The sequence below is a fragment of the Rhinolophus sinicus genome, linkage group LG01, assembly GCF_036562045.2.
Source record: "Rhinolophus sinicus isolate RSC01 linkage group LG01, ASM3656204v1, whole genome shotgun sequence".
In the NCBI taxonomy this organism is placed as follows: Eukaryota; Metazoa; Chordata; class Mammalia; order Chiroptera; family Rhinolophidae; genus Rhinolophus; species Rhinolophus sinicus.
The window spans coordinates 162,250,706-162,276,025 of record NC_133751.1 but is presented as its reverse complement, the minus strand read 5'-3'; the positions used below and the strand labels follow the sequence as shown (position 1 = coordinate 162,276,025).

The window sequence follows — 25,320 nt, the reverse complement described above, 5'->3', positions numbered from 1 at the left end:
CTAGTTTCATTACCTAGTAATATCAATGGTAAGCATTTTAGTTCTACTTCAACCAAGGAGAATAATGCCCATACTATCTGCAATATGCTTTCTTCAATCAACAATATATTGATAACAACCTTCCTTACGAACAAAGAAACATCTATATCACCACTCTTAATCACTACATATAAGGCCAGAACACAGATATACTACAATACATTTAATCATTCTTCTATTGGGACATTTAGGTTGTATTCAGTGTATTTTGAAATAATGAGATTTATCATACAAGAGTTCATAATAATTCTATATTCACTTTTGATTATTATAAAAATGACTGCCTTTGCTAATTTCAATACTTCTTTGCTTCATTTGATATCATCTGCTATCTTTCTGTTTGCAAATGATTAATGAAATGTGTCCATCCTTTTACATTTAAACTTTCTGTATTATTTTGTATTATGTGTTCCTCTAGTAATGATCATGTTGGATTGTTTTTAAAAAAATCTAATTTTAGTGAAGTTTTTCCCATTTACATTTAATGTTATAACTAATAGTTGGCCTTACCCCTGCCATATTATATTACACTTTCTATTTTTTGGCTCTTCTTTGTTTCCTTTAATGCTTGGTAACTTCAAAAAAAAAAAATCTGCCTTTCTTTATAGTACAGATTTTATATGGTTTTAGTTGACCTTTATATTTGCCATTAATTTGAAAGATACAATTTCCCTTTCAAAGTTCTATTTCTGTTTCCCTTTAAGTTTCTCTAAATCATCATGGAACCTAAGTGACTGAGTCAAGAGTAAAATGCTATCTTTCAAGTCTTTCCTTGTAATGTAAGAACTCCCCCCATCCTCAAATCAATATATTTTCCTCTGTCTTCTTCTCAACCTTGGTGACTTAATCTGGAGTTTTAGAAAATTACACTTAGGATTCTAGAGCAATAGAGAAGAGCAGATACCACTTTTTCTGGTTGGAGCCAACTAGTGTGAGGATAGACTACAAGAAAAGCAAAGTCTTTTCTACCGTTTCTCAAGAGCCTCCTTTTCTGCAAGTGCGGCAGAGGTTTGTCATAATCAAGACTTGGCTCAATGAAGCTTTTCCTCAATTTGAAATATAGCCTTCATTAAATTAAGGTCTAATCCTCCATAGTTTTGACATTAGATTGTTTTAAGTTAGGGTTTGGGTTATTGATGGTTTGTCTTTTTCAATATTTACAAAACTATTTATAGAGAATTAGTAGGAGCCACATTAGATGATCCTAGACCCAAGCCACCTGTTCAAGAAGATAAGCCAGAGACTTCTAGGAAAGATGGCAGTATAAGGTCTTATAAACATATTCCTAGAAAATGACTGAAAAGCAGAGACTAAAAGGATTTTTAAAAAAACGACCACGTTAGGGAGTAGGGGTCACAACATGCCACAAAATCTAAGGGATTCATTCAGGGACTAAGTCAGGATGTAAGAAACCAAAATACGATTCCCTTCTTCAACACAGTGAAGGGGTGTGATAGGAAGAAAACCTGGCAACTCTACTAGTGTCCTCTAATCTGGAGAGGCAAGGGGCAAGAGGCACAGGGAAAAGCTCATCACAGATTAAACAGCTTTCTGAGGCCCTCAAGCCATAGGAAGTACTGGCCCTGCCGGCCCTTTTGCTGCTTTCCTCAGTCTTGGCGTCCAAAGAGCATCGTGTACATGTCCCAGCACACCCCCAGGCTGGCTTCTGGTGCAGTCGTTTATAAAACTAAGGAGGAAAAAAGTTTACGAAGAAACAAGCTCTCTGATTGTGATTGAACAAGATTCTATCTAATCCCTCCCCACAATCCTAAGGCCCTTTACTAAATAAATGAAAAAGACAAGCCTACATTCTACATCACCAAGCCCTCCAGGGTGAATTTTAAGAGGATAATTTGAATGTTAACCTAGTAAACATGAAGGGAGCCAAGGATAATTGGCACAAATAATCTTCTGACAAAGAGCAGATTTCATACAAAGAAAAGTAAAAAAACAAAACAAAAAAAGTGTGCGTGTGTATATAAAACACTAAAAAAATTATCCTCCAAAAAGGAAAAAAAAATATTACGTGCAAGAGATAGACAGAGGGCTTATTTGGAATGTTAATCCTAGAAAAAGAGAGGTAGATTTAGAGCACAAGTATTTTACATGTTTACATTTTTTTTTTTTTTATGGAGTCTTTGAATTAGAGATAAGTCAGGCTCAGATGCATTGGAAACTGGCATAGGTAAAAATTAAGAATACAAATAAACCAGAGGGTAAGGGGGTGGGGGATGGGAGATGAGGGTAAGGGGGATTAAATATATGGTGATGGAAGGAGAACTTACTCTGGGTGGTGAACACACAATGGGATTTATAGATGATGTAATACAGAATTGTACACCTGAAATCTATGTAATTTTACTAACAATTGTCACCCCAATAAATTTAATAATAATAAAAAAAAATCTATGTAATTTTACTAACAATTGTCACCCCAATAAATTAAAAAAAAAAGAATACAAATAATGACAACAGAATTTAAATTCAGCAATTAAAATGATATTAATGAAGCACAGAATGATTCTGTGAAAAAAAAATCTGTCAGTACATAGGTTAGAAAGATAAAATTGAAGAAATCATCTTACGAACAGAAAAAAGAGCAAGGAAAAGTTAACCTCCATACTTTTAGCTCAACTGTCATCTACTTGTAAAATGGTGTGCAATTTAAAACTTATGAATTATTTACTTCTGGAATATTCTAGTTAATATTTTTGGACTATAGTTGATCAGAGAAAGCAAAACCACGGATAAATGGGGACTACCGTACATACTTTTAAAAAAAAGAAAGAAGAAAGATACGGGTTTCCTAAACCATTAAGTAACACCCAAGTTTTATGGCCCTTAAAATTACAACAAAAAGACAATGTAATTACGTATTTCTGTAATTCAAATGATATGTGGGGAAATCACACCTTGCTGTACAAATCACATAAAACTATGCCAAAGGCCTGATTTGAAATTGGGAGAAAGAGTTCCTTACTATACTTTAGACGTTTATATTGCAGTTATAAGTAAAAGTCTTATGTACCAAAGGTTTTCACTTCCCTTAGGTTACACTAGCTCTAATTTTTTGTAACCAGTCTAAATTTTCTCCAATGATTGAAGAATTAATTGTCCTACTTATTTATTTCTAACTTTTCATATAGAATTTTCCCTGAAAGTCAGCTTAAATCAGCTATTTTCTATATCGTACTAAACCCTGTTAAATTATAATGTGATAATGTCTTTATTTGAAAACTAATTTCAGCAGATATATTTTTGAATTAGGACATAGGCCCCTAGATTTAATAATTATATATTCTTTCCAATCTAGTTTTAATTCTGTACTTTGCATAAATTTTATATTCCAGGATAATGGCCCAGCTCTTTATTCCTGTTTCAGGTTTTGTTGGTTCTTGGGCCTTATGCATTGTTCTCAGAACTAAATCTTCAAAAAATTGTTATCAGAATGAGATTAGGCAATACTTCCTATTCTGAACAAACTAACTACCACTTGTACCATTTGCCCAAGCAATCCTTATCTGGACGTCTGCAAATTTTATAATTAACAAGCTATAAATGGCTTTTCAAAAAATTATTGAGTATAAAACAGTACATCAAAAATATTATTGAGGTCAGCATCCTAAAAAGAGACCACCACCTCCTTCTTATCATGTCAGATGAAAACAACATCAATAAAAATAGCAGGCTTTTTCTGTGTGCCAGTACTGGATGCCAAGCACTTTCCATCCATTCTCTTGTTATTCACAGTATACAGATGAGGAAAGTAGGGCTTAGGAAGTTCATAAAATCTATTTGACATCAAAGTCCATGAAAGAAAATCTTTCACTAATTTTTCGCCCCTGATTTACTAATAAGTCAATGAATAAACTAAGCAATGAATCAAGTTATCTTTATAGTATGGTACATTAGAAAGTATGCCATTAGATGGCATACAATACAAGTTTATAGAGGTTTTTAACCTGGGGTTCATGAATGGGTTTAACACATTCTTTAAACCCCAGAAATGATATGAGAAGGGTTGGATATACCTGCAGTGTCTTTTCTTAGGGAATATTCCATAGCTTTAATCTCATTATCAAAAGCTATCCTTATGAGTTTATATTTCTAAAATGATTGTTACCAGTACGGGTTTTTAAAAAAAGCCATGGGTATAAAAGCTGTACAACATATTTAATCTAACAAGATCACAGGACATTTAATTTTGATGGGAGCATGTGCCATGGATTCTTGACAAGGCCATTCTGATACCATCACTCAATAATTTTATCAGTGCTAATTTTCTAAGCTTTATCAGCCACTTTTTTATTCATCATTTGGTTTCTGATTCTTGCTAACATGTTCTGAAAAGGAAGCTTTGGTGATGTCATAATTCATACTTTAACAGGAAACTAATATTGGGAAATATGGTTCCCATGGCTGCTAATAGGTACTGATTGCCAGCAGAGTCCAAAGAGGTTTTGGCAACAGGAAATAGCAAAAGATTTTGCCTCTGCTTTGTGACCTTAAATAACAATTCATAAAATCCATGTTGAGTATATGTAAACTCTTACTGGGGTACCAAGTGAACTGAGTAGCAGCACATGCCCTCTAGAGCAATTTCCCATCAAAACAACAGTTTCTATACAGAGTTGAGGAATGCCGGAAGAGTTGGATAAAGCAGACAAATTGGCTTAGGTTAAAAATGTTCCTGAATTTACTATTTACTATTACATTGCTGGTGGGAATGTAAAATGGTGTAACTGGTATTGAAAGTGGTATGAAAGTTTCTCAATGAATTACAAATAGAATTACTATATGATCCCATAATTCCAATTTTGGGTATTTATCCAAAAGAACTGAAAGCAGGGATTTAAACAGATATTTGTGAACCCATAGTTATAGCAGCATTATTTTATAATAGCCAAAAGGTGGAAGCAACCCAAGTGTCCATCAATGGATAAATGGATAAACAAAAGGTGGTAAATTTATACAATAGAACATTATTCAGCCTTATACAGTGTAGAACTTCTGATGCATGGTACAACATGGATGAACCATGAAGACATTATGCTGAGTGAAATAAGCCAGACACAAAAGGGTAAGTATCATATGATTCTACTTATATGAGGTACCTCGAGTAGTCAAATTTATAAAGACAGAAAGTAAAGGGTGGCTGCTAGGGTCCGTGAGGAGAAAAGAATGGGGAGTTAATGTTGAATAGGTACAGAGGTTTTGTTTGGAAGATGAAATATTTCTGGAGATGGAAAGTAGTTGTTTTAGTCCATTTGGTGCTATAACAAACACAGACTGCTTATAAACAACGAGCATTTATTTCTTGCAGTTTTGAGGGCTGGGAAGTCCAGGATCGTGGTACCAGCAGATAAAGTGTCTGGTAAGGACCTGCTTCCTGGTCCTTAGATGGCCATCTGGTTGCTGTGTCTTCACACTTGGAAGGTGGCAAGGATATCTCTGAAGACTCTTTGATAAGGACACGCATTCCATTCCTGAGGGCCCCACCCTCGTGACCTAATCCCTTCCCAAAGGCCCCACCTCCTAGTACCATCACCCTGGGGGATGGATTTCAACATATACATTTGAGAGAATACAGACATTCAGACAATAGTGATGATGGTTACAGAACAAAGTGAATGTATTAAATGCCACTGAACTACACACTTAAAAATGGTTAAAATTATAAATTTTATGTATATTTTATAACAATAAAAAAAGCCCCTGTGTTATCAGCTATGACCTTTATAACAAAATATACTATTTTGTGTTTAGGTTTCATCTTCTTTATAAAATCTTTCCTATCCTACCAGACAGAACTGTCACTTCAATCTGTACTACTTCTATACTTATGCGCACATATATTATTGAGCAGGCACTGCACTATGTTTAATTGTATTGATTCTGTACAATCTTTGAGGGTGGGGACTATGTCACTTTCATTACTGTGGTCTAACGTCACGGGCTACAGAAACCACTCAGATTGTTTACTGGGCTTATCGTTTTAGTTCAGACTTAAGCCCTCCATCATACCCATTTAGAACAGTCGACTGCTCACAAGCTGCCTGTACCTAAGCTCTCTCATGTCAGTTCTTTGATTTTACTATATTTGCCCAAATATAACCCCAAATCATCCAAATGATCTGTTCAGTAGTCACCTGAACAGATGACAAAGTTCAACATTCCCAAGAGAAAAACCTCTTGGTTGTCCTAAAAAAAGAGCCCCCAGGCTGCTAATGGTACTTGAGAGGCCTGGGGCATTATGAGGTTCTGTTCTCCCTGGTACCAAGTTGTACACGAGGACTAGGCATAGAGGCAGCAGCATAGTTCTTTCCAAACACCCCTGATGGGTTAGCCTGGCTGCACAGAATTACTGCACTTGCCACCTACCTAATTTACTAGCCATTATCTTCTTAATCACAGATATTTCATGGTTAGGAACCTAAAGGAGAATTTTTAAAAACTGTCATTCCTTCAGAACAGCGATGTTTATATAGACCTTTACCCACCTATCAGGGTGCCCACAACTCATGTTGGGTAGTCAGCATAAATATTGGTTTCAATTATGCTCATTCATTGTTACGGGAGGGAAGGAACTGCTGACAATAACTGAGGACCTACTGCCAGGGTTCAGGTGCTTCAGCCTTGTGAACGCATTCAAATTGGGGGATGGTGACTTGCGCACACTCTAGTGGTGAGCTGGAGCTGGCTTGCACCAGCTCAGGAGACGACTGTGCATCTCTCCCTAGCAGAGCCTTCAGAGACAGCCTCTCGGGAACCTGAAACTGGCCTTGGTGGGAGTATGTAGGCCATGCAAATCAGTGCTTTTTTTCTGAAAGCCAATTTTTAAACATTTACCAGTACACCACTACATATGCCCTGTGGTGTTTGTTCCTTTTATTTTCCTTTACTAAAAAAAGACCATTGGATGCTTGGGTTTGAAACCAATCTCAACTCTGCCATTTCCTAGCTATGAAACCTCAGGCAATTAACATAATCTCTCTGTGCCTCAGTTTCCTAATCTATAAGACAGGGATAATAATATCTATTTCATGGAGTTGTGAGAAGTAAACGCAATAATCTGTGTAAAATGCTTACTATGATTACGCGTTCTCTTCTGAGCCCCTAGTCCAAATGACTGTGAGGGGAAACAGACCTGAAGGCATATTGTGTACCCACGAGAGCATCCTCCTCCTCCGTGATCAGGTTCAGGACACTGAAGTCTCAGGAGTACCAATTTTGAGATTGATTTGATCTATGACACTATTTCATTAAAAGCCCCTATGACAAAGATTTGCTAATTTTCCATTAAAGGATAAAGAGTATTTTGGTGGGAAAAAGCATAATTTAACAAAAATGTACAAAATAGAAACTAATGTACTGGTTCATATCTTTAAATGGATTTTGTAGCCTATCCTTAGTAAAAATACAGCCTGCACATAAATATAGGAGAATCATCAAATAGCACACTTATTAAAACTATTTTAGTGTTAAAAATTCTTGAGATATTGATTTGTCAGAGGTCCGGGTGGCTCTGACAAACCATATTTGAGGTCCATAAAGAGAGTCATATTCATGGTACATTACAATTAACAAAGAAATGGACATCAAAAAGCTTGAGCTTAAGACTTTCTTTTTCAGCAGATCATGTAATTTTGTGTCTCATCACTTCCTCGGTGCAGAGAAGATACTTCTGTACCCAATTTACCTCATGGGATTTTGTGGAAATCAAGAAAGAAAAAATTACTTGAAAATGCATACACTCGTATTGGGGTAAAAATGGAAGACTGAATACAGAATCTATTTCACTCCAAAACAGCAATGAAAACAATAGTAAAGGGACTTCAAAAAAAAGTAAAACCCCACAAGAACAGTGACAACAGGAGAAAACAGCAACAGAATTTAGGACTGGAAACCAGATAAGAACAATAAAAAGACATCTGGGTCATTAGTAAGTGCTGTTACAAAGAGGATAAGTGGGAGATTAAGGAATTCAAAGGAAGGTCAAAGGAAGGTTTAAAATGTCACTTGATAATTGAATTGGAATGATAAAGCTACTTTTCCCCTAATCCCAAGCTTGGGAAATACCAGTGCTAATTATTTGCTGCTGAAGTTCTGAAAAGTGGTCCCAAGATCACCACGTCTCCTGGGAACTTATTCCAAATGGAAATTCTTGAGCTCATCCATGTTAATGAATCAACAACTCTGAGGGTGGGGCTCAGCACTCCGTGTTTTAACCAGCCTGTCACTAGGCTGTAGGTGGAAAGGATTGCCAGTTGGGCTCTATTCTTTTATCTATGATGACAGTCTTCTTAACAGCTCCATGTGAAAAAGATTTGCTAATTTCCACCTGAAGGATCCCATCCTAAGTAGTCCAAGAGTATTTTAAGAAAACACATGAATTTAAAAAGGAAAAATATAAACTAACTCTATTTGTAAGTTTCATTAAGTTTCTGAAATTTATGAAGGTAAAATGAAGCATTAAGAAATGGCACAATTAGTCTTGTCCATAAATGAGTGATGGGACAAAATTCTAGATAGAGTGCAAGAGCATTCAAGTGATCACTTAACACCCCTCATTTCTCCCTGCAGGCCCTGCCTCTGAGGAAATAGGCTTCCTCATCTTTGCCATATCTAAGCAACATTGCACTTGATTTGATAACAATTTTGATATTTCTTCACCAGTTTTTTCTATTAAATGTTTTATTTTGGCATAATTTTAGATTTACCTAACAGTTACAAACAGAGAGAGTTCCCATATAACCTTCACCTAGGACTTCCTCCAGTTTTCAGAAGCTGTCAAAATAAGAGAGTTTAATCTTAAAGTTTAACTCTTCCTAGTGCCAGTTAAAAAAAACTAGATATTTGGAAATAAACTCAAATGCCACATTTGTAGGTATTGTTTAAATAAACTGTACAGTGCTTTCAAATTTAGTATTGTAAACATGGAAATTTAGTCAGCAAATTACCCTTCAGTTCTCAGTTTGTGTCACCTTGGAATAAGCACATACCCTGTCATTTTCTAGCACAATATTCTCTTCATTTCCTTCACAGCTTATCTCACTCTATAGTTACATTATTTGTTTATTGGTTTACTGTCCAGCCCTGGAGACTTCACACATTATGTTTCATGCTCTCCTTCTTCTAACCCCTGGGCCCAGAATAATGCCTGGTGCATACTGAGTAAGTACACAATAGACTTTGCTGGACGAATGAATGAACGACCGAATGCCTACATGAATAAGAAACACTTTAGATATAGTAGGGGTGATAGAAGACACATGATAAAAAGACAAATCTACTTACATTGTCATAGTTTCTGAAATTTCACACCTTTAAAATTCTATCACCAGCCTTAGTTGACGTAGAAGCCTTGTGGTAGCCCAACATCTTTGTACTCACTTCTTACTGGGATAAAATTTAGAATTCTTATTCCTGATAAATTCTTTTACTTTGTTCTCCAAAAGCCAAACCTTTCAAAGTAGATCTCTATTGGTGGTTCATTGTACTCAATACTTCCCAGCATTATTCATTTGATGTAAAAACTCAATAAAGTGAAAATGTAAATCTCCCTCAAAGTTAAACTAATTAAAGTACGAATCATCCTTGAGTATGTAAAAACACATTTTTAAAAACTCACAAATACTGACTCTAATCTTGTGGTGGTTTGGAAATGAGGCATTTTAGAAAAACAGGTGAAAAATTTAAAAGACTGAAGGGGGAATGAGCAGGCCTTCTTCTTCTGTCCCATTGCCTAGCACTCAGCTTCACTGTCGAAGAATTACCTGGTTGTAGGAAAAAGAAAGAAGTATAGATAGATAGCTGGAAGGAAAGAAGAAAGGAAGAAGGGAAGGAGGATGGGAGGGAGGGAGGGAGGGAATACCTAGTCCCATATTCTCTATGAACACTTACATTTCTCCCAGAGTCAAATGTTATAAAGTATGTCCCAAAGTTAAAGTACGTAATCACTTGACCCACCAAGGGAAAGGAAAATCATTCCAAAATACCATTTGTTAAATAAATGAAACAAGAAGACAAAAATGCTGGGGTACTTGCAGGCTCTCTGTTTCATTTAGAGTGTTTATCTTTCTTTTGTTTCTGAACCTGCACTGTGATGAAGCATAGACACTCATAAATGTATCCAATGCAGCACAGATTGATCCACCATTTAAAGAGTACAGTAATCCCACTGTCACTTCTGGAACATTTCCTACCTATGATGTAATGAATTGCAAATAACTCAAATTATCTAGTGAACTAAGGACTTAACAGACTAACTCTCACTCCCAAGAAACATATCCAAATTAATACTAAAAATGGAGTTGAGGGAAAAATTCATCTTCTGACCTCATGGATAAATTTTGAAAGACCAAAAATAATGATAATAATAAGAGGCAAATAAAACTATATTTTTTCTCCACTTAAAAATAAGACAACTATTAGTATTAATGTTGAGTTATTCATTTAAAACCATTTCATGTGCTTAAAGGATAAAGCAAGTAAATTCTGCAATGCTATTTTGAACCAAGATTTTCAGTGTAGGAGAAAAGAAGTACAAATATAAAGTCAAATAACATTAAAATTCCATAAAGTTAACTTGGAAAAATCAGTATGAGCTCATAATGTTTTCATTTTGTAAATATATTTATTTCCTACCCTGTGCCCTGAAAAAGTCTGGAAACACTAACACTGTTAAGAGTAAGAACCCCTAATGCCGAGACTGTAGTTTCTAAATCCCATTTTTCTACTGAAATGAATCAGAGATCCAAAGACAATTTTGAAAAATTTAATAAAGAAATTTGAATACGGAATGAACGGTAAATGACATCAAAGAATTATCATTCATATTGTTAGGTGTGACAGTGGCATTATGGTTTTGTTTTGGAAAATGTGCATATGAAGAGATGCATACTGACGCATGTATAGTGGATATGACATAATGTTTACTTCTGTCTAATGATTTCAGAAAAAAAAGTAGAAAGAGATAAATGAATCTGGGTGTGTACATACGGGAGTTCACTATACTGTTCTCTTTACCTTTGTGTAAATTTGAAGTTTTTCTAAGTGAAAGGTATTTTTTAAAATTAAAAGAAAAACAAAAAGCAACAAAAAAATGAAAAAAAGTCTTAAGAAATAAAAATTACCCTGTTCCCTACTATTTACATATGATACCCTTTACATTAACAATATTCTTTTGTTTTTTTTCACATCTTCATTTCTACTTTTACTGGATATGCATTTGACATACAATTTATTTTTCAAAGCTGGCCTAAGTCTTTCTGATGTTTAGGTCACCACTTTTCTAAAACTTCACCTACTAGACTGAGAAAGACAGTGTACAGGGGAGAGCTGGTCTACCCTGTTTCCCTGAAAACAAGACCTAGATAGACAATCAGCTCTAATGCATCTTTTGGAACAAAAATTAATATAAGACCTGGTCTTACATTATGTTATATTATATAAGACCGGGTCTTATCTTATAGCAAAATAAGACCGGGTCTTATATTAATTTTTGCTCCAAAAGACGCATTAGAGCTGATTGTCTGGCTAGGTCTTATTTTCGGGGAAACACAGTAATGCACAGCCTTTATTGTTGGATAAATACTTCCCAAGTCCCTTGTTCCCACTCTTTACAACTGGATGAGAAGGAAACATCTTTCCTGGAAAGATAAGCTGGCTGGTTAACGGGTCTGCTATCTCCCTCTTGGACCCTTCAGCTCTTCTGAATTAGATGCCTCTTGAACAGAAGAGACAATCTTCAACCTGACAAGAAAGGAGGGAAGGTCAAGGAGGATGAAAAGGGCAGGTAAAATGGCATCTGCACTGCCAATTCTTGTTGGGTATTCTCTCTCCATCTCCATTACCTGAGGGAGGCATTTCATGATCCTCAAAACAGATAAAAAGGAGTAAATGTCAGCTTCCTTGACATGCTGAGGTTCAGTACTTCTTCTTGTCTTTCAGTTTTTGCTGGACCATGTACCATATTTGCTGACTGGATAGCTGATTTACTGAGTTTACCTTTTTCCCCACATTCCTACCTGTTTGGTATGTCAGTAATGGCTCCCAAGCACTCCCTACTTTGGTTCCATTTTTTTTCAGTCTATTTATCCTTGCCTCAGGGAGTAAAGTGAAATGAAATGTGAGGCTAATAACAGGAACTCCAAAAACAGAAGATAAAGGGGCTTTCTGAAAGCATTTCTGAGCATACATGCATACCCACTAATTCCTATGACAAAAGAAGAATAAAAATAAACACACTTCATTAAGGAAATGAGATGGCAATCCCTGCTTTTACCTTTTAAGGATGAGTTTAATTTCTTTCTCGTGTAGTCAAGTCACAACTTAGCAACTGTGTGGAAACAAATTTCCAGTTACTTTATTTCCATGGACTTAAACTTGATAGTCAAAGGGACTCATGTACATTTCATCTTTGCGTGTAGTCAAGTATCAGGAGACCTTAGGCAGTACTGACCTAAGAGATTCCATGAGATAGAGCAAAGTAATGCCACTAGGACAGTAAACTACACGCAATAAACATCCAATCCAGTCAGTCTCCTTTCTTGTTTGCTTCAACATTAAAAATGGATATCCTGAGGCCTGAAATCTGCTTCAATAAAGGCACTACCCATTGGAAGTTAAATGGGTTGTTGGGATAAAAACCACTGTTTTGGGATTGAGTCAGCTTCCCCCATTTATAAACTATGAACAAATAATTGATGTTTGAGCTTAGTTAATGCAGACATAAAAGTGCTATGCTCCTAAGGACCCTGCGATTTGAAATGCTTTCATGACTAAAAAGTTTCAGTATCAAATTAACAGGAACACTACTGTAAGCTGTTTAGTTACCAATAATATATAATGATCAAAGATGAGGAAAGAGAAGTTTTATGATTAACTACAACCCACTGTGCTTGAAGGCACATCTGATTCTGATGATGAGATTTCTCAACGTCAAAAGTTCTGTACACGTAGATGGCACAGCACATTGCTTGTCGAATCACTCTGGTGTGTAGGATGAGTAAAGGGCTAGAAAATGGACTCTATATCCTGACAGGTGTCATGCAAAAAGAAGCCAACTCAATGAATCAATTTTACGTTCCTGGGACCAAAACAGGTCAATGGAACCCTTAGGTTATGACATTCAGACTCTGAGATGGCAACCTCAGGTTCTGGAAAGAATAATTCAGACCTTATCACTATGCAAATCAGATTTCCTAAAGAAGAACATTGGACCATCTGATTTTGGAAAAGGCTTCTTTCTTCATAGACAAGTCTGGCAGCTGTCAATTTTAGAAAGCCAGCATTCTCAAAGCCTTCACATTTTTTAAAATAATAAAATGCCAAAAAAGAGTAAAGACTAACAGAGTATTATGTGTAAAGTACATGGGAGTGACTTCATGTAAGGAGAGAAGAAACTGACGCTTAAAGCAGGAATCTTGAACGCAAAAGCCAACAGGTGCCAGGCAGGGAACATAAACCTGGAAGGCTGGTTGGGGTGAATACTTAGGGAATGGGAAAAGGTAACAAACTTCAGTCCTTAAAAGAGCAACAAGACCAGATTTCTAATCTTCCAAAAGAGGCCAGGCATCTGATTTTCTATGTGAAATGTCCAGAATATCAAATGTTGGTAATTAACTCAATTAAAAAAAGAAAATGTTTACAGGTTAAAAAAAATTATAGCCTAAAATTTGCCCTGTGGGCCACCAGTTTGCAAGCTCTGCCCTAAAATGCAATTTTAAATAATACAGTAATAAACAGAAAGCTTCTCACATAATGATTATACTAAATTATTGAGCTCTGGCTTCTGCAAGGAGAGGGTAGGAATGGTATCAGAATACCTGGGGAGTGTTTACCAAATTGCAGATGTCTGAACTATCACTATCACCACCACCACCACCACCACCACCACCACCACCACCACCACCACCCCCGTATGCCCCAGGGCAAATAAGAGTTTGAGCAGAGGATACACAGCTTATAAAAGCTCCCCAAGATCTCTAGTGGCACATGCTCCCAGAAAGCTTTGTATAACTAGGAGGGATATATTCACATTGTAAAGACCGAAGTCATTGAGCCAAAGATGTCAAATAGCATACATGAAGTGGCTCTGAAAATAACAACTGCAAATATCAAAAGTGACAAAGAACTCATAGTAAGTATTGCTGTTTCCATATTAGTTATTTCAATCTCATGGGCAAAAAGAAAACAATCTATTGTCTAGCTGTTTACCATGAAAGATTATAAAAAATAAATGCATTTTGAGAATGTATGTATGCATGCATATGTGGGTTTGTATGCATATGTGTTTATAACAAAAGCAAGGATAACGTGTCAACTAATTTTAGGCACAGGTCTGCAGGTTCATTACTCAAAGACAGAAGGGGAGTGTCTTATTTCCACATGAGGCCAAACTGCAGATAGAAGAAGCTTAAGAAATACTTTGGCATGTTTTTCTACTTCCTATCCTTTAAAAAATTACAGGAGAACTTTTTATTAAGATGGCTAAACATAACCAGGATGACTATGTATTATTTTTAGATCTGATATATACATAAAAGGTATAAAGAAACAACTTCTTGTGATTTGGTTAGAGCTCACTAATCTTTTGCTGTTACTAAGCACTGCCTAATCTAACTCCATTTATGATTTTAAGCTGGCTGTCTCCCAACTCACCTTGTAACTGGGACTCAGTTCTAGGTCGGCTTTAAGGTAAACGCTGTTCCAAGTGGTTTAGCCTCAGATGCCTGTGGTCTTCCCTGGGAACTCAGTCCATCTATTAACCCTGCTGGCTTATCTGGCAAATGACAGGAATGGCTCCTTGCTTTCCTTCTCTTGCTGTTGTGCAGCAAGGGGCAGAAGCTGAAAAAGAGAGATTACAGTCGTATTGCAGATCTCCACAGAACTTTCAGAGTCTCTTGGAGGGACTGCCTATGGCCAACCAGAAAATTTCTTCCAACTTATCTTTCGAGGAGAAAGTTCAGAGGAATGGTGTCTCAGCATTTTACCTCTACTCAATCATATGTAATCTCAAAGGCGCAACCATTGAACTCCTCAACAGTGAGTAACATTCATCATTTACATCTTACCCAGAGTTTGGAGTAAGAAAACTCTCAATTTATAGCAAATATATTCTAAAAGGGGCCAGGTATATTTTCCAGAAAAACATTTAACTCCTCAATTAAATGTAAATCTCAGTTTTTAAAAACAGTTAAATATGAAGTGGTTTCATCACATATGCACATAAATGTACAATACCAGTGTCCCAAAAAAGACACATTAATAGTCTCTAATTTGCCTCAACAGAGTAGAATTGTTGCCAAATTCCTAGAACAATACTCTAGCAGAAAGATCTGACTGCACTATCGAAGAACAGTTTTCAACTTAACATAGTTTCTCAGAAAGCAAAGAAACATTTTATGAGAAAATAAAATATGTTCATTTTAAGGAAAAAAAGAAAAACCTGATAAGTAATACAGAATAGAAACTAAATTAGTTACTCTCTAGCCCTGAAAAGTGATAGCAGTTTTTACCTTCCAGCCTCCTAGCAGGTGCATTTCTTCACAAGGTAGCTTTAAAAACTACAGGTTTGATTATTTTTCAAGCTTATTTTTTCACTGTTTTAGTTTTCTCTTTTTACTTATGTAGAAGGAAAACACACACACATATTCTGAAATATTATAACTTAATGAAAGTGCAAAAGATTTATGTCTACTCAACGTGCTATGCTGTGATTGCTCCTTTAAGCACTATTTTTCTGCAAAAAAATTTATCCTAAATCCCCCTCCACCTCTACAACAAAAAAACTTTTTTAATCTCTACTACTATGTTGTAAGACAAGTCCGTGCATCTCGTAGGTCCTAAATAATATTTAGTTGATGACTATAATGATGACATAGAAGAACTAAGGTTAGGGTCCATCAAGATTATTATTGTATGCTCAGCATTATATCTGTTGATTTTCTGCATACACTATTCAATCGATGCTCTTTAATCCCATATAATTATAGATAGACTGAATATGAGTGGTCAGCTACTGAAACTCCCCTACCCACCTTTTTCCTTTGCTCTTTTCTATGATGGACTCTGCCAAGCTTTGGAAAAGGAGAGAGAGCTTCTGAAAAAGGAAAAAGAAGGAAGAAAAATATGGTAAAGAGCCCCCTGCAGTTTTCCTACTAAACTGCAGTTCGTTTTGCCTACTCTCACCGCCATGCCTCTTCCCGAGTCTTATTTTCCCTAACTTCTTGCCATCCTATAATGGCGAGTGGGAAGGTAACGTAAAACAGAAGACCCTGGGTTAAGATCAAGTCTTCTGCTCCGTCTCTATTTCCCCCAATCTGGCAGCAGAGGAGAGGGAGGAGGCAGGGTGAATATTGAGAACCATACCTAAGGAATTCCCTCTCCCTCCTGCATTACAAACACTGTGGGTGTCTTGTCTATAGCCTCTGTCAATTTGACATTGGCCCAAGAAGCATTTTTCCACTTCAGTCATCTGTTTCCCCATAGTCTTTGCCTATACGTCCTTCAAAATCCAGCTCAAAAACCACAACTCCCAACTCCTTCCTTGATCTTCCTGGTTAGAAAGAAGCAGCTTCTCCTCCCACCTGGTACTTTGGTCAATTCTACTGGTGTGAGGTGGTCCTGGTCGTATATGCTTCTTACACCTTTTATCTCCCCTACCAGATAGTGTCAACTCTGGAAAGCAGGGACCGCAACTTAGTTCCCTGCACACAGTAAGTGTGAGAGTTCAAATGTGAAATTTATGTTTCTATTTATATATGCTTTGTAAGAAATGAATCTATCATTGCTCATTTTGCACAGAAGTGTGTATTTTCACACAGTGTGCAATGTCATGGAATAAGCGTTTTGGCTTGTTCTTAGACTAGCATTAATATTTATACGGTCTTTCAACGCAACTTTCAAACCAGACAACCATGATAAAATGTAACGCCTTCCATAACCTTCGGGGGCTGACTACTCTGCATTTAAAGTTACCACTCTATCAATACATGGTTCAGATATAACCAATTATCCCTGATAGATACTGAAGCCAGAAATGTTAGGAATATGTATTTTAATTCCGCTTCAAAAACTTGATTAGGCCAAGTTTTATACAGTCACATTCAAATTTCTAAGCGACTAATATATTAAATATTATTAAACAACAAGGAAGTTGATCACGTGGCAACTAAACTTTATTTCAATTAAGAAACTGTACAGGGTCTTGTTTTACCTTGCATGTAAACTGCACGCAGGGCAGAAGTCCAAAGTGCTACGCTTATAAAGTTCAGGTCTGATTACACCTTGTGACAACACACATTGAAGATTAAGTCTTACAGCTCTCATTAAGAAATAAACTCAGAGAGGGGAAGAGGCTGTTTCCTTTTAAAACTGTAACTGAAACTAATTTAAAAAAAATTGTTCCTGGTTTTTATCAATCCACGCAAAAGGAATCATGCTCTCATTTAACGATACCCTTTGCAGGATTTGAACAAAGTCTCCCACACCAACCTGTACTCAGGAAGGAGTCTCTACAAAATCTCATCTGGTAAGGTTAGTGATTTGGCAATGGTTCTTTCTGAATGGCTCATTCAGGAAGCTAATGATCCATTATCTTTGCATCAGAATTTTTCCTGTAAGTTGTGTGACTAATCCTCCCACAGCCTGAATTTTGCCCACTATATACCATATTCTTGTCCAGTACACTCCCCACACATTCCACTCACTTCTTATTCAAGCCTCCCAGAGCATATGATGTATTCTACCAAAGCTTAGACTGTCCCGGGTAGCTGCTAAGTTAATGCATAGAATGCCAAACGGAGACAAGATAAAACAAGCTCCATCACTCTGTAAAATACTAAAGGAAAGATTCCTAAAATGGTAAAAACAGTAAAGACAACCAGAATAACCAGAAGAATAGTTTACAAAGTTAGCAGTCTACACAGCAAAGTCCATCTAACAACAAAAATAAGAGATGAGACACTTCTGACTATTTTCTGTATGTTATATGTCCCATGACTGACTCAATGCCCACTTTATTTCCATGAAGGACTGGCCTTAATTTAGGGTTAAACATCCTAAATTGCTTTTCCAGAAAACTGTAGCCCAAGAAATGGTACTAGACATTTCTTCATTATCTTGTTTGCTTTGTCTACTGTCGCCACTAAATACCTTAGTTGATGAAAAGACAATTACTTTGCTTTTTCCACTGACAGCAATGTTTAGAAAAGAAATTGATTTTTCTCTTCGTACCTATGATAATCCCAAGTACACTAAGAATTTCTACACTGTGTCTTAATCCTTGGAGAATACAGTTGTAGTGTTATAACCCAATAGAGTTTATGGAAACAGGTTGTGCTGGGATAACTTTCTGAAGATGAAAAACACAAACTCCAGTCACTTTTGCTTAACAACTACTGTGGCTTCTTCTCACTAACTAAAGAGCAGATTTTTAACTTGGAAATTTATCTAATCTCATTAGTGCTACCATATAACAAAGAATTAAAATTCATCAGCTAAAATAACATACTCATATCAGAGTTTTCATATCTGCCATTAAGCATGGATTGATTCATCCACTCAACAATTGTGCAGTTATTATACACAAACATTAAAACCAGATGCTAAAGAAGATATAGAAATATAACAAACACTCAACAAGAACAAAGCTCTTCCCTTAAGAAATTTAGAATTTAGCCATACATAACAGGAAAAGGTACATAAATAATCTTTTTACTTTTTACAAAAGCAGAAAATGTGCCCTGGATGTTCATGGCATGAAAATATTAATTCTAGCTTGGAGTTTGTGAGTTGGGTGGGAAACAGATCAGAGGAAGATGCTCAAAAGAGGAGTTTGAAAGAAGAGTCGATTCAGGCAGAAATTGAAAAGCAGAGATGGATAAAGGATTTTAAACAGTGAGGAAAAGTGTATGAGATCCAAGATGTGGGAAAGTGTAGACTATAGTTCTGGTATCCAGAGTTTAGGGTACAAAAAAGGAGTGGGGAAAAGAATGGCAGACAGGAGGTTTGGAACAGTGTGGAAGGTCTATCTTAAATGCTGGTGAAAGAGCAGCTTTCACTGGATAGGCTGTAGAAAACAGGAGTGGAGTTCAGAGCAGGGGAGTCCCGTGGTTTTGCATCAGGGAGGCAGATCCCAGAGAACAAACAGGAGGAAAGAGAACCCAGAGGCAAGAGAAGACCTTGGAAGACATTAGCAGCTCAAAAGGAAGGGCAGAGCAGCTACCTGGGAAATTGGGCATCCAGGAGGGACAAGTGAACAACTTATATTTGACAGGGCAGAATGTGATCCTATTTGGCCTCACATATTTCTTATCTTACCAGAATAACAGGAAATAAAGCACATTCCTTTTTTTCAGAAACATAATTCAAGGAATATAAGATATGGTCAACGTGCTAATAAACTAAAAGAACTTATTCAACACAAAACATATTTTTCTCAGTCTGTTATATATCTATGATCTAGACCAATTTTTTCAGATTTATTTGTATCTAAGTTGGTTCAAATTGACAGGTTTTTCTCTGAGGGTAGAGATAGTTATTTCTCCAAATCCCAAAGACTGAGTACAAAGAAAGATCTGACATCTACTAACCATTCAAAGGAATTTTTTTCCCCCAAATTAAACAGTGTTGCTAATACTGACAAAAATTCAGATGACTGATTATACAGGTAAGAATTCTGATTATAGATTACTTAAAGGAGTCTACAATTTTATTATTCCCTTGGAAACTTTGTTTTATATCCAAAGAACAAATATTACAGAAATCACTCGGTTTATTACTCAGTTGAATACAATTTTATTTTAAAGAAGAACGCCATTAACCCTAAAGTACTGGAAACAAGCTTAGGACATACCCTAATTTTCTGAAAGTAATATGCTATAGAGCAGGAGTCAGCAACCTTGTTCTGTGAAGATCCAGTTCAGTAATTATTTTAAGTTTTGTGATCCATGCAGTCTACCACGTGATGTAACTGCTCAGCTCTGCTGTTGGAGCAGAAAAGTAGCCACAGACAATAAGTAAATGAATAAGCACGGTTGTGTTAAAAAAAACCCAAAAACTTTATTTATAAAGAAGTGGTGGCCACATTTGGCCCTTGGACTATAGTTTGCTGACCCCTGCCCTAGCTGACAGCCCAGCTGTGGCAACTTGGTGCGGTTTCATGGTTCTTCATGCCTCAATGCGCATAACTCTGATGAAGTGATTAAAAAAATGACTCTGAGAAAGTGGGCTCCAAAGAAAATCTCCACTGCTAGTAGAGAGATAAAAGGAAAAACAAAATGACATAGTTCTAAGGAAGTGATGGATTCAAGGAGACAAGAGAAGTTTAGGGTAAATTAAAAAGAGAATGTAGAGTTTCTGACGTCTCAGATCACTTCCAAGAGAGCCCAACATATATTCTAAGAGGAAATATAAAAATATGACACATGAAATCATTTCAGGAAGTACTCCAACTAATGCCAAAAATGCTCATTAATTGGGAGAAAACTTCAAGAAAAGCTTAACCTATTAAACAAAAAACGTTTAAGAAATGTATGAATCTTGACAGAATATTCAGATGAAAGCAAGCCAGGGGATTTGGAAATCTATGAGTCTCAGATCATACCTCCTTCATTAGTTCTGATGATCATACTGTATTTAATTGCTAGAGCAGGGGGAAAGTGAGGAATATTATCTTCAAAGCTTACCAATCTATACTTAAATCTATAAAAGACTTATGACAAAAACTATCTTAACTCAATTACATCAGCTTAATGATGCTACCGCTAATTTACCATTGAAAGCGACTCACTTGCTCTGTGACTTGTGCGAGTTACTTTACCTCCCTCTGTCTGAGAGTCCTCGTAAAACGCAGCTCTTTCATGAAGGTGTTTGAGGATTCGGAAAGTTAATGCGTGTAAAGTGTGCAGACCAGGCCCAGCACACAGGTATGCTTTCATGCTGCTGCTGCTTCCCCAACTCTTCTTTCCAACCAACTTTATCGAATACTCCTCCTTTGCCCTTCTAAGCTTTTCTCCTTCTAGGCTTCCCTGGGTGACCCTGTCTCACTCCGAGGGCTTCAACCTACCATTTGCTAGAGACTGCTAAACCTCTCTCTCCAACGCTGACTTCTTTTCCTGACGGCATTTCCAACTGTCTACTGGACATTTCCATTGGAATATACTCATATCACGGGCTCCTGAGACTCAGTGAGTCTGAAGATCACGCCCATCACTTTCTACCCTTGCCCCTTTCTTCTCTTGTCTTCTGTAGTAGTTAATGACATCACTATCTATCCTTTTTTAGTTAATGACATCACTATCTATCCTTTTTTAGTTAATGACATCACTATCTATCCTTTTTTAGTTAATGACATCACTATCTATCCCTAAACCAAGCTAGAAACTAGTTTTACTTTTAACCATTTCATTTGCAACCTTCCCATTCAACTCACCCCAAGTCTTCTCACTGCTACGCCCCAAATATCTTCCCTAGACATTGCTCTCTGTTCGAAATCATAGCAATCTCTGGCGTAGATTGATATCTGTCCCCTGATTTCTCTGCTTCCAATCATTCTCTCATCCAAGCCATCTTTCATTTTCATTAGAGACATATTTCTTAAAACATATGTTGATCATATATTCTTTGTTCACCCTTATTCTCTACTGCTTGGAGGAAAGGGGACTACGGACCTATAAGCGAGCTTCAGAGTCCCTGGGAAACCTCTAAAATCAGACACAAACATTTGTGTGTGTCTTTGATCAAGAAAAGGTCAAGGAACACTAACAGGGCAACTTTTAAATTGCACAGCAGGGTACAATCTGAAATCTTAAATTGCATCTCAGTCACTCTTATCTTCTACCCTCTGTTTCAGATATAGTGAACATCGTCTTTTTCTCCAAATAAGCACACGGAATGCCATTTCACCTCTTAGCGTTTGTATATGTTGTTCCTTCTCCCCGGAATGCCCTTCTCATCCTGTCAAACACTTGAGCATCCTTTAAATCCTGGCTCAGTCTCAAATGTCACCTCTGTGTAGACTTGCCTAGTAAGGGTATACAACTATGTGTGAACAACAAAAGATGCTAAATAGATTTCTGGTGTCTGTGTATTATAACACTGGCCTGAAAATTCTTAAGTTCAAAGCTTCATACTTTACAAAATAAATAGCTTTAAATATTTAGACAGGTATTGTGTTTACTTAAGTCTAGGGATATCCTTATTGGTGTTTCTGGATTTTAATGAGGTTAAAAGTAAAGACCCTGGAGCCTAACTGCCTGGCTTTGAATCCTGGCTCGGTCAATTACCTGTAATGGAAACCTGGGCTAGTTACATAGCTTATCAATGCCTCAGTTTCAGGATCTATAAAGATGGAGACAGTAACAGTACCTACCCTTTAGGATTATTCTAGCGGATTAAATGAGTTTATATGTATGATGAGGTGTGATAAAAAAATACAGTGAATGTTTAAATTTAAAAAAATTACAGTAAAAGACGCATTGCCATTAATGTCCCTCAAAATACTCCCCCTCTCTTCAAACACACTTATCCCAGCATTCTTGCCACTTTCTGAAGCAGTTCTGGAAGTCCTCTTTTATGAGTGTTTTCAGTTGCACTTGAAACTACGTAAGTGCTTGCTACTACTATAATTATTTATTGAAATCAATGGCCAGGCCTAGAGGTTCCAAGAGATAACCACAAAGCAAAACCAACTGACCTTGCCACAAAAGCCTCAAGTTTTAGTTAGCTGAGTTAATTAGCCAGAGAATACTAACAAAGATGCCCTGTTCCCTGTTTTCATCAACTGGAAAGTATTTAAAACCTAGCTGATAAAATTCAGATTTTTCTCCGATTAGCTTCCAATTGCTAAAAATATCAGCTCAGAGCATTTCCAAAGCATACCACAGAGTACATTAAAATCATCCCTTTGAATAGGGGAAAAACAAAAACAAAAAACCAGACCTGCTCTTCCCTGGGCAGCAAATCAATGCGTACAAAGTGCCCAATATGGAAGGAAAATGCTAAGTAGAAAATTGGGAAGAAAGATAAAGGAGCGTAATGACTCAGCTTTCAAACAAACTAGCTTGTTTGTCAGAGAAATGGGGGATCAGGCATTTTAGCACCACCTACCTAGCCAAAAAAAAAAAAAAAAAAAGCTGTGAAACGTAGATCCTAATATCACTGAACTTAAGAAGAAATCAAAATAAGTACATGATGTAGTGATGTAGCAGACTTCCATCTGAGTGACAAGATTATGCGATCTATTTGGCAATGACTCTGGAGAAAACTTGCTGCCAAAAAACAGCCGTTTTGACCCAGACCACAAACATTGCAGTTGTATAACAGTATTTTTTGTTCCCCAGCAAACTGCCAAAATGATCACTTTGCTCTTTATTAATAAATGTACTTAATAATCAGATCTTAAGTTAAAACACTTGGTTAACGTTTGAAATGAAGAAAAGAGAATAAAACCCAAATTCCTTATGCCAGTATTAAAGGTCCTCCATGATCTAACCCCAATTAACTTTCCGACTTTATGTTTCATGATAGGCTTCTTGAAATCTTCAACCAAACAGAACTTCTTGCACTTCCCCAAACATACCCACTGTGCCTATTCTATGTGTTTCTTCTAACTAGAACAGTCTTCCAGTTACATCTCCAAAGTCCAAATCCCATCCTTACTTTAAGATCCTGTGTGGATGACATGAAGCCATTTCCTATGGCTCAGCTAGAAGCAATGCTCCAGGTTGTTAACTTCCATAGTCCTCGCCCAGCACCTGTTAGACTCTCCTCAGTCCATTTTGATCAGAGTTTTGGACACATGTATCTTTTCTTCCCAATACTGAACACTCTTTGAGGGCGTCTTCCACACCTGCCCCATCTTTGTAAGCCTGACGGCACCACGGGCACATGTGCACATGGCAGGTGCTCATACTCTTTGCTAAAGTGTGCCAGATGGACCCTAAAGTGTGCTAAAGCTCATTGTGACTGATCACGGCAACCAAATGGGCAGGAACATGCACTCAGACGAACCTTGCTGAAAAAAGGCTTCAGTTCAAAAGATGTGCAAGAAGACTTGTTTTCTTGTGAAGCAAGTTGAGAGATGAGAATTTTCATGCTACTCCTGGGGCACAAAACCAACACTTACATTTACCACCCAGTGATTTGCCAACAACTACTAACAACAGTGCTTTAAAAGCTTCCTTCCCACTCATGGAACTCATAATAATACACTTCCAAGTCAGAGAAATCACAAGATAGCTGGTCCTGTATTTTTCCTATCACAGACTCAAAACGCTCTGGGCTTTGGATAAAGAGCTCATAAGATATGTGTATATAGCGATAATTTCCATCATCTCATGTCTAATACGCATTAAACTCTAAACAGCCAAAGGCTAAAGTGTAAAAATCAGAGAATCTGATAGATATCAGGGCTTACAAATGCCAAGAGAGGGAAAGCTTGATAAAAGAACCCCTAAGCCCTAGCCGGCTGATACTGCTTGGGTGAGGACCACTCCCACAGGCCACTTGGATGGCGCTACTTAAAATGCTTCCACAGAAGAGAGGCTGATTTCACTCAGGGTGAGGCTCCAGCGCTGTGCTCATCAGAGTGTCCTCACCAGACCACTAAGCAGCTGTCCACTGTCTGTAGTCCTATGTTCATAGACAGCATTTCTCTGCCTACTCAGTTCACAAACTGTTACATTAATGAGTTTGAATAGGCACTCCTAAACATACGTAATTTTCCTAACCCCTAAATCCTGAAAGAATAGATGACCTAAATCCTAAACCCAGATGAAAGAACACTCTTACAGGGATGTCTTGACTCAGTGTCGGGCTGATGGGAAATTTTCTGTTGAGTGCTCTACCTGATACGGCTTTTCTATCAATGACATTTGGAACATTCAGTCTCCAATATCACATTGCTGGTGTCTCTTGGATTACTGGAATGGCAACTGAATCCTTGGGGCAGGGAGCAAGAGACTCTAAATGTTTTAATTTACACACCTTTAAAATAACTATTATATGTATTCTTTTAAAGCAAAAACGTGTCTGCCATGTACAAATTCAGGTCAAAATAATATTAAAAATTTCTTAACAAATGAGGTAAACACTATCAGTGGCACTGCCATAAATTACACAATGTTTTGAAGTGATAAAATAGACCCTCAACAGTATAAGATTTGTATAATCTGTATGTTTTTCATATATGGCTTAACTGAATAACTCTGACCTCATTTCTCTTTAAGAGAAATTTCTCAGTCTCCTTTACCTCTTATGCTCCTTTGATGGAAT

The 25,320-nt window shown here is 36.9% G+C and overlaps 1 protein-coding gene across 16 annotated transcripts in view; it reads right to left on the bottom strand.

Annotated features, from left to right (window-relative positions):
• The window catches only part of OSBPL6 (oxysterol binding protein like 6), a 180,164-nt gene that overhangs the window by 82,058 nt on the left and 72,786 nt on the right, over positions 1–25,320 (bottom strand). For 9 of the 16 annotated variants that reach the window (XM_019739302.2, XM_019739300.2, XM_074338649.1 and 6 more), the window contains exon 2: positions 14,704–14,889. The exons of 3 other annotated variants lie outside the window; for them this stretch is intronic. The gene's annotated coding sequence lies outside the window, so the exon portion shown is untranslated. Of the gene's footprint in view, positions 1–14,703; positions 14,890–25,320 lie in introns of those variants that run through there. 4 more of the 16 variants (XM_074338569.1, XM_074338654.1, XM_074338655.1 and 1 more) reach the window with 1 other exon arrangement.